This window comes from Sinocyclocheilus rhinocerous, unplaced genomic scaffold (genome assembly GCF_001515625.1).
Source record: "Sinocyclocheilus rhinocerous isolate Xijiao unplaced genomic scaffold, SAMN03320098_v1.1 scaffold207, whole genome shotgun sequence".
Taxonomy (NCBI): domain Eukaryota; kingdom Metazoa; phylum Chordata; class Actinopteri; order Cypriniformes; family Cyprinidae; genus Sinocyclocheilus; species Sinocyclocheilus rhinocerous.
In genome coordinates, this window is record NW_015648658.1 from 208,799 (window position 1) to 217,669 (window position 8,871).

Genomic DNA, 8,871 nt, shown 5'->3' on the forward strand with positions numbered 1-8,871 from the left:
GCCCCCTCTCGACTGAGAGCTGGGTGTGTTGCTCCCTCAGCTAGGTAACTTACTGCTAGCCAGACCAGCATTATGACCATGATGATGAAGTTGGTGCTTCTCAGACGTATTGTTCTTGGGATGCGCCATTTCCATCTACGGTCGGCTCCTTCAGAGTGCCACGAGGGCCCCTTAGAACGGTATCTATAAAGTCCATGATATGGTAAGTGCGCACGTGAAGTCCCTGTGCACTTTCTAAAATCCACACTGTGGTAAATTCGCACATTAAGCTTTTTGCTTTCTTTCTAAAATTATGTATGGTAGGGGCTACGCGCAGCGGCTTCGTGCCCTTTCTTGAGTCAGTTAGGCCCCGGTTCCACCTTGGGCACCACTCCACCTATGTATCCTCAGGATACCTACTTTAACAGGGTGTTGCTACTAGGGGTCTGTTGAGACAGTTCCTTCAGCAAGCTCATGCAGAGCAAGCTGTAGCCCCCTGGGTGACAGGCCAAGACCTAGTATGATTCTAAGCACTTGGTCGTATCCCCTTAAAGGAATCTATTCCTGATTCCAAGCCTTTGAGCTCTACCCTGCGCCCAGGAGTTCTGGCCCTAACAGGTAAGTTTTTTGGGGTATGTAGCTTAGGCCTTTGGCTGTAGGGGATAATGTCACTGACAGCCGTCTAACGTCCCAGGGGCAACTCCCTTAAAGCTTTGGTAGAGTTGGTACTTAGTGCTCGCCTGTGGTTTGGCATGCACTCCCCTCAGCATGGTGGCGTCCTCTACGTTTCCTGCCATGCTTTGGACGCAAACTTCAGACGAAGAAGCGGATGACGTGTTCTCCCAAAGCCTATTTATACTATAGTTGCACCGGTAGTGATGTCATAGGCTGTCACGGGCAACATGTTGTTGGTGTTTTTTGAATGAATGCTTCAGACACTGGTCACGTCGAGGCGTTCCCCATAGCGACCCCTAGAGGACGCAGTGTCTCGTTCCCTACTCAGGGAACCATGGTTACATACGTAACCTGAGACGTTTTCACTTAACCTCCTTTCTGAAACAGGCCCCTGGAGCAGCCCAGCACTGTCTCCCTCAACTAACACACTTGATTCAACCCATCAGCTCATTAGTAGAGACTTTAAATCTGAAGTGGATCAGAAAAGGTAAAGAGTTTGACCCACTTCAGGTCTTAAATTCTCTACTATTGAGATGTGTGTCAGATCCATGTCATGTTCAGCAGCAGCAGCAGCTCTTAAAGCAGCCAAAATTACCTCATAACCTAGCTGCTGTGATGTCTGTTAATCAAAGAACAAAATAAATAAATAAATAAATGAATAAATAATAACAATAACTTTTGTAGATTTAAGGATTCATCTATATTTAATTTAGAATTTAGTGTTTGAAATTTCTGTATATTTCCTACCTGCTGATGGGCACAGGTAAATATGACATTTATTGTAATGGGTTTATGTGAAGATTTTTTTTTATGTGAAGAAGTTCACTTAAATTAAAAGTTAATATTTTTTAAAAGTCTAATTAATATTAAAATTGATAGCTCTCAATTATACTGTAATGTTGAATGGCTATAGTCAATGGTTAAATTTTAGGGGGGGGAAACGATTTCATAGAGACATCAGTAGTATCTGTATCAGTGATACTGTACAGAGCAAAAAAAAAAAAAAGCTGCCATTAAACAAATATTAAAATATATTGTCTTTTGTCGGGTCTCGGGTCTGATCACCTGTTTCTTGTTGTCTCTGTGTTGTGGTGCATGGTTGTTTTGACAGCTCGCCACGTGCGCATATGTCAGCATGATTGTTTCCCCGCCCTCCTTGTTATCTGCTCGCCCCTTGTTTCACACCTGGTTCTGGTCTTCTCATTAGCTTCTCCTTATAGCTCCTCGTGTTTCTCTGCCTTTTGTCAGATTGTTGTGATTATTCCCTTGCTCTGACTGTCTATGTTAGTATCGTTTACCTGCCCTGTCTTGTCTCGTCCAGGCTCCAGTGCTCGTAGCTGTTTGTTGTATCTCCCGCACCTCTCTGTGCGTGCAGGAACCCGTGGGCGTCCTCCGGCATCCGCCTACCCTGGGACTCTGCGGTCTCGTTGTTGGGCTGCTCAGCCTCTCGCTCGGATTAGCAAGCTGCTTTCCCCCCCATCTGGGTGGTTGGGAGTTCCACGTCCACACTGACTGTCCGCGAAGGCACTCATTGCCCGCGGTGATTTCTCTGTTCAATAAAGCCTCTGTTGTACCCGCATCTGAATCCAGCCTCGTTTCTCCGACAGTCTTTATGCGGTTTCTAGATTAATTTGAAGATTTAATGTGGAATTATTGCAATATAAATGTATATTTCAAAACTGTAATGTTAGTATTTAATGTGAAAATAATCTGTTATTTAAATTGTGATTAAATTATATAGTGCTGAACACAAGCTGCAATGACGCGATCACTGCATTCATGTGCTCAACAGTCTGCCTACATCGCCTACAATGCCCATCACTGCAACCTTTCATGCGATGGGAGTAGATTTGAATAGAATGCTATAATCAACACTTTTCACGATTAGGTAATGTTGACAGCTGTAATAATACAATTGTAGTAAAAGTTTCCAAGAGAGTTCGACCTGCAATAGTTGCAAAGATATGCAAATATGCAAACATGTTAGCCAATCATACCAGTGGGCGTTTAAATTGAAGTCTCACAGCCTTCCAACAGAGCGTTCAAGTAATTTGATTTCTAAATTAATGACAATGTTTGATGTAAAAATCATATTAACATTATAAGAAGGAAGCATGAAGTAATAATAATAATAATAATAATAATAATAATAATAATAAACTTCATGACCCCTTTAACTCACATGGAATTCATGACGCTTGCTTGGATTTAATATGTTCACTTCACAGAAGACCTAAGGAAAGAAAAGTTTCAACATGAGGCCCATTTGTGTGAGGAACATGGTAATATTTCATATTTCCAAGTGATCTCTCTCAGTACCCTGTGGTATAAAAGCTAAAAGGTACATCCCAGTAACTTATTTCTTATAGTAACCTTAGTACCTTTTCATAGTAACCCAAAAAAAAAGAGCTACAGCTAGCTTTGTACCTTTTTTTTGAGAGTGTAATTGTACTCTTACTGTCACTAACGCTAATTACATAAGTGCATCAGGATTATTGGTGGATTTTCACTGCAAAACAACACAAATATTGCACAAATATTACCGCAAATATTGACACAATTTTTATAAAAGCTGCAGCAAATTCAGTCAGTTCATGCCACAAAATAAGAAAATAGTCCTGTGAAATCCTGGTGGTACTTCTAAGGAAAGAAATCAACTTAGAAACTGTACAGTTCCCAGGGGTGTTGCTATTGACTCCTGTGGCTCAGGGCTTTAGATTTTTATGTCGATTAAAATTATGATTATGATCTAAAATTAAGTCTAATGTCCAATCTACAGTACAAAATCCAAACTGTCAACTAGTACGACAGTGATCATAGACAGCAAAGTTTATATTTTTCACTCAAAAACATAATCAACACAGATGACAAAGACTGCCCCTACCTTTTCAGAGAAATGCTCCTAGTTGTTTTTTTTTAATTTTTTTTTATTATTATTAATCCTCAGAGAGGTATTAGATAATGAAAATAGAAGATGCTCAACCAACAAGAGAACCAAGTACTTTACAATCTCGCTCATATTAAATGGTTTAATCTTTGATGAACACAACCTTTAAACTCTTAGGGTGTGCATGGATGCTTAAGAATTACCTTTCAGATAAGATTGATTCCTGATTGTATAGTCTTCCCGGTTCTGATTACAGTATAACTTTCATGCAGTATAACTGCAGTATGATGCATAAATCCTCCAAAGGTTGGGCACTTGGGAAAGATCTACAGTATATAATGAAATTTTAAATAGTTATATACTTACATAGTTACACACACACACACACACACACACACACATATATATATATATATATATATATATATATATATATATAGTGAACTTTTTTGATCCACTTCAAATGTTGACTACTGTATATATATTTATTTATTTACTTATTTATTTATTTATTTATTTTCCCAATGTAGATACAAAAAAAAACAGCTACTTATGAAAGTCAGTCAATGTAGACAGATTCTTTTTACAGACATATGGTGTAGTTGTGGTATTAAAAAGCAGGAGTTAAATCCAGAGGCGACCTTTACAATTTGGAGGCCCGCTTCAAAGAAATCGTCGGAGGCCCTCAATGAGAAAAGAAAAAAAGACAGACAAAAACATTTTATGCAGTGCAACTGCAATTACATTATCATTCATGTTATATTTAACCAGTTTTCGATTTGTGTCAAAGCTCTTGGGACCCTTACTAATAATTTAAGCATTTAACAGTTACAAATTACTTACTTGTCAATAACACACACAATGCTACACAAATTACGGTGATCACATAAAACAAAGTCCTCAACCATTTTGGGGCCAGCGGCCCCCCACCCATTATTCAGGTCCCTTACTGCCCCCCATCAAAAAAATAAAATAAAAAGTATAAACATTAATTTACAGAGTTTAAGCATGTTGGTAATTTTCAGTGCTATTGGTTTGGTGATGTTGAGATTTCGTTCACTTTCTATCTGACAGTGACCCTGTTGCCCCAACGGTAAAAAAAAATAAAAAAAAATGTATATATACAGTGGGTACGGTTTAGAATATGTACATGGGGGAAGTTATGCAGTAGAGATTTCAGTTTGTTCTTCCTTTCCTGAAAATCTTAAACACCCTTTTTACTGCTGTGATTTACCCCTAAATTGTGGGTGGAAAATTGCTTTCAGTGAAAAAAAAAAACATTTATCCTTACAGTTTCAGAAAATTATTATATATATAGACTGAACATGGTAATTTTGGTGGGTAGATATCACATTTACACATGTAAATGGAAGAAATGTAAATCCTCCTTTAATATATTTCTTAGACTTTGAAGTTTGTTTTCAAATACTTAAAAAAAAAAAAAAGTATAAAGATGGGTAACGTATTCTCCTCATCAAAATAGCTACTATTTTAGTGCTGTCCTGATTTATATCTTTGTTATAGTCACAATAATTTTTATTTTTATTTTTTGTAGTCAGTGTGGTGTACCTTACAGTGTTTATATGTTCCATATATGTGCAATAAAAAAATTCAAATTGTGCAATAAAATTTTTAATTGACAGTAAGACAGCATTGTCACTAAAGTTTTCCATTTTAAATACATTTTCAAATAATATACATTTTTATTTTCTGTTTCATATTTATATTTGAAACTTTCTGTTCATCAAAAACAAAACTGAAAACATATCCACTCAATTATTGATCAGCATAACTGTTCTCAGCTATAATAATAATAATAATAATGATAATAATAATAATAATAATAATAATAATGATAATAATAATAATGATTATGATAATAATAATAATGATGATAATAATAATAATGATAATAATAATAATATTAATAATAATGATTATGAAAAAAAAAAATAATAATAATAATGATTATGATAATAATAATAATACTAATAATAATAACAATAATAATAATAATAATAATAATAATAATAATAATAATAATAATAATAATAATAATAATAATAATAAATAATGTTTATTGAGCAGCAAATAGCATGATTCCTGAAGGATCTTGTGACACCGAAAGCTGGATGGCACTTTAGCAATTAGCATGACAGGAAAAAATACATTTTAAAATATATTAAAATAGAACGCAGTTCTTTCAAATAGTAGATATACTCTTTTTTTTGCTGCATTTTTTGATCAAATAAATGCAGTCTTGCTGAGCAGAAGATATTTCTTTGAAAACCATTACAAAATCTTACTGAAGTGTAACAAGTAGCAGCAAGTCAGCACTACTTTAAAGATCTTTGGCTGCATTAAAAGAGTCACACTCAGAGGACCATACAAACTTTCTGGCAGTACTACTGACTACTGTAGCAAAGTTATTACAGAAGATCCAGTAATACATTTACATTTAGTCATTATTTAGCAGACACTTTTATCCGAAGCGACTTACAAAAGAGCAACAATATATAAGTGCAAATGACAAGTCTCGGTTAGCACACATACACACACACACACACACACACATATACTGTACACACACACACACAAAGAAAAACAAGTAGATAGAATAGAAAAAAATTCCAAGAAATCATCGTAACTGTCTTTTATTATGGGGTATGGGACATTCCAAGATATCAAGTCAAGTCGCCTTTATTTATATAGCGCTTTTCACAATACAGATTGTGTCAATAGTAAACACTCAATTTTCAGTTAAAGTCAGTTCATCATTGATTTAGTGATGTCACCTTCCAGCTCAGTTCAGTTCAAATAGTATCTGTGAACAGGGGCGTCATGCACTCATTATTTTTAAGGGGGCACGGGGGTCATGTGACACACAGCTGCCATGATAGCACTGTATAACTGATATACAGGCTTCTGTTTTTTTTTTTTTTTTTTCTTTTTTATTCGAAATATTATCAAACATTAATGTGTAAGTAAATGCATTTTGCACATTTATAGATTATGTTAGTTGATCTAACGGGCGATGGCCAAAGTAGCCTATAGTGTAATCTATTAACTATGCCTTAGACCCGTCTTTTAAGTAGGATATGGGTGTCATGCCATAAAATATTGAATACGACTGAATTTGTATTTAACGTGAATGTACTAAAAACTGTAAGCTATAATTATAACACTTTCATTGAACAAAGACAGCAAATAACATGCATTGTCAAAGAACATTATCATTGACTACAATCTAGCCAGAGTTCAAGCACTATCAAAAACTCTCATTATAATCACTGAAGCTGGTTACACTGTGAAATTAATTTCTTACTTATGCTGTACCATCTACACCACTCGCTGCCTAAGACGTGTGCAAAACATCCTGCGTGACCAGCACCATCCTGCACATCACCTGTTCCACCTGCTGCCCTCAGGTAGAAGGTACAGGTCCATACGCGCCAGAACAACCAGACTGGCCCACAGCCTATATTCAGAGGTAGTGAGGCTGCTGAACAGACAATCTCCCCCCATTCTGCCTATATCTACAGGCACACATCATATCCCACCACTAAAACAACTGTGACTGGACTTTGCATTGCCGCAGCAATTTCACAACACTATGTAATATGTAATATGTCTATTATTTATGTGATCTTTATTATTTATGGGATCTTTATGGGATCTAGGTTTTGGGATTTTGCATCACTTTGCACTTTGTTACCATTGCTATGCAGTGGGGATGCTCTAACGATATTTTGTTGTTATTATGACAATGACAATAAAAGATAAAAAAATGCTGCGTTGACGCCATAATTACCGTCGTAATTACCGTAATTCTGAGATGATAACAAGTGATGTTCAACTCAGTGCTGTTCACATCCTCAGACTGGGGATTATCCGTTTCTATAGCGACAGTCAACAAAAGTCAGTTCATCATTGATTTAGTGATGTCACCTTCCAGCTCAGTTCAGTTCAAATAGTATCTGTGAACAGGGGCGTCATGCACTCATTATTTTTAAGGGGGCACGGGGGTCATGTGACACACAGCTGCCATGATAGCACTGTATAACTGATATACAGGCTTCTGTTTTTTTTTTTTTTTTTTTTTTTTTTTTTGTGTAAGTAAATGCATTTTGCACATTTATAGATTATGTTAGTTGATCTAACGGGCGATGGCCAAAGTAGCCTATAGTGTAATCTATTAACTATGCCTTAGACCCGTCTTTTAAGTAGGATATGGGTGTCATGCCATAAAATATTGAATACGACTGAATTTGTATTTAACGTGAATGTACTAAAAACTGTAAGCTATAATTATAACACTTTCATTGAACAAAGACAGCAAATAACATGCATTGTCAAAGAACATTATCATTGACTACAATCTAGCCAGAGTTCAAGCACTATCAAAAACTCTCATTATAATCACTGAAGCTGGTTACACTGTGAAATTAATTTCTTACTTATGCTGTACCATCTACACCACTCGCTGCCTAAGACGTGTGCAAAACATCCTGCGTGACCAGCACCATCCTGCACATCACCTGTTCCACCTGCTGCCCTCAGGTAGAAGGTACAGGTCCATACGCGCCAGAACAACCAGACTGGCCCACAGCCTATATTCAGAGGTAGTGAGGCTGCTGAACAGACAATCTCCCCCCATTCTGCCTATATCTACAGGCACACATCATATCCCACCACTAAAACAACTGTGACTGGACTTTGCATTGCCGCAGCAATTTCACAACACTATGTAATATGTAATATGTCTATTATTTATGTGATCTTTATTATTTATGGGATCTTTATGGGATCTAGGTTTTGGGATTTTGCATCACTTTGCACTTTGTTACCATTGCTATGCAGTGGGGATGCTCTAACGATATTTTGTTGTTATTATGACAATGACAATAAAAGATAAAAAAATGCTGCGTTGACGCCATAATTACCGTCGTAATTACCGTAATTCTGAGATGATAACAAGTGATGTTCAACTCAGTGCTGTTCACATCCTCAGACTGGGGATTATCCGTTTCTATAGCGACAGTCAACAAAATAAACCCGCGTGAATGTTACTGGCAGCTGTAAAACACATAATTACAACATTACATTACATTTTTACGCTACTTATAAATATTGCAGAACACAGAAAGCAAGTCAGGTAAAAATAATTTACCTTTTGTTAGTTTGTTGTTTGTTATTATTAATAACGGTGATGTGTTATTGCTAACCTAAACAAACAACAACAAAATAATAACAGTATGAACACTTACATAATATGTTTTTATATTGTAGCACATTATAGTATACATACCCTGCTAAAAAAAAGAAAAAAA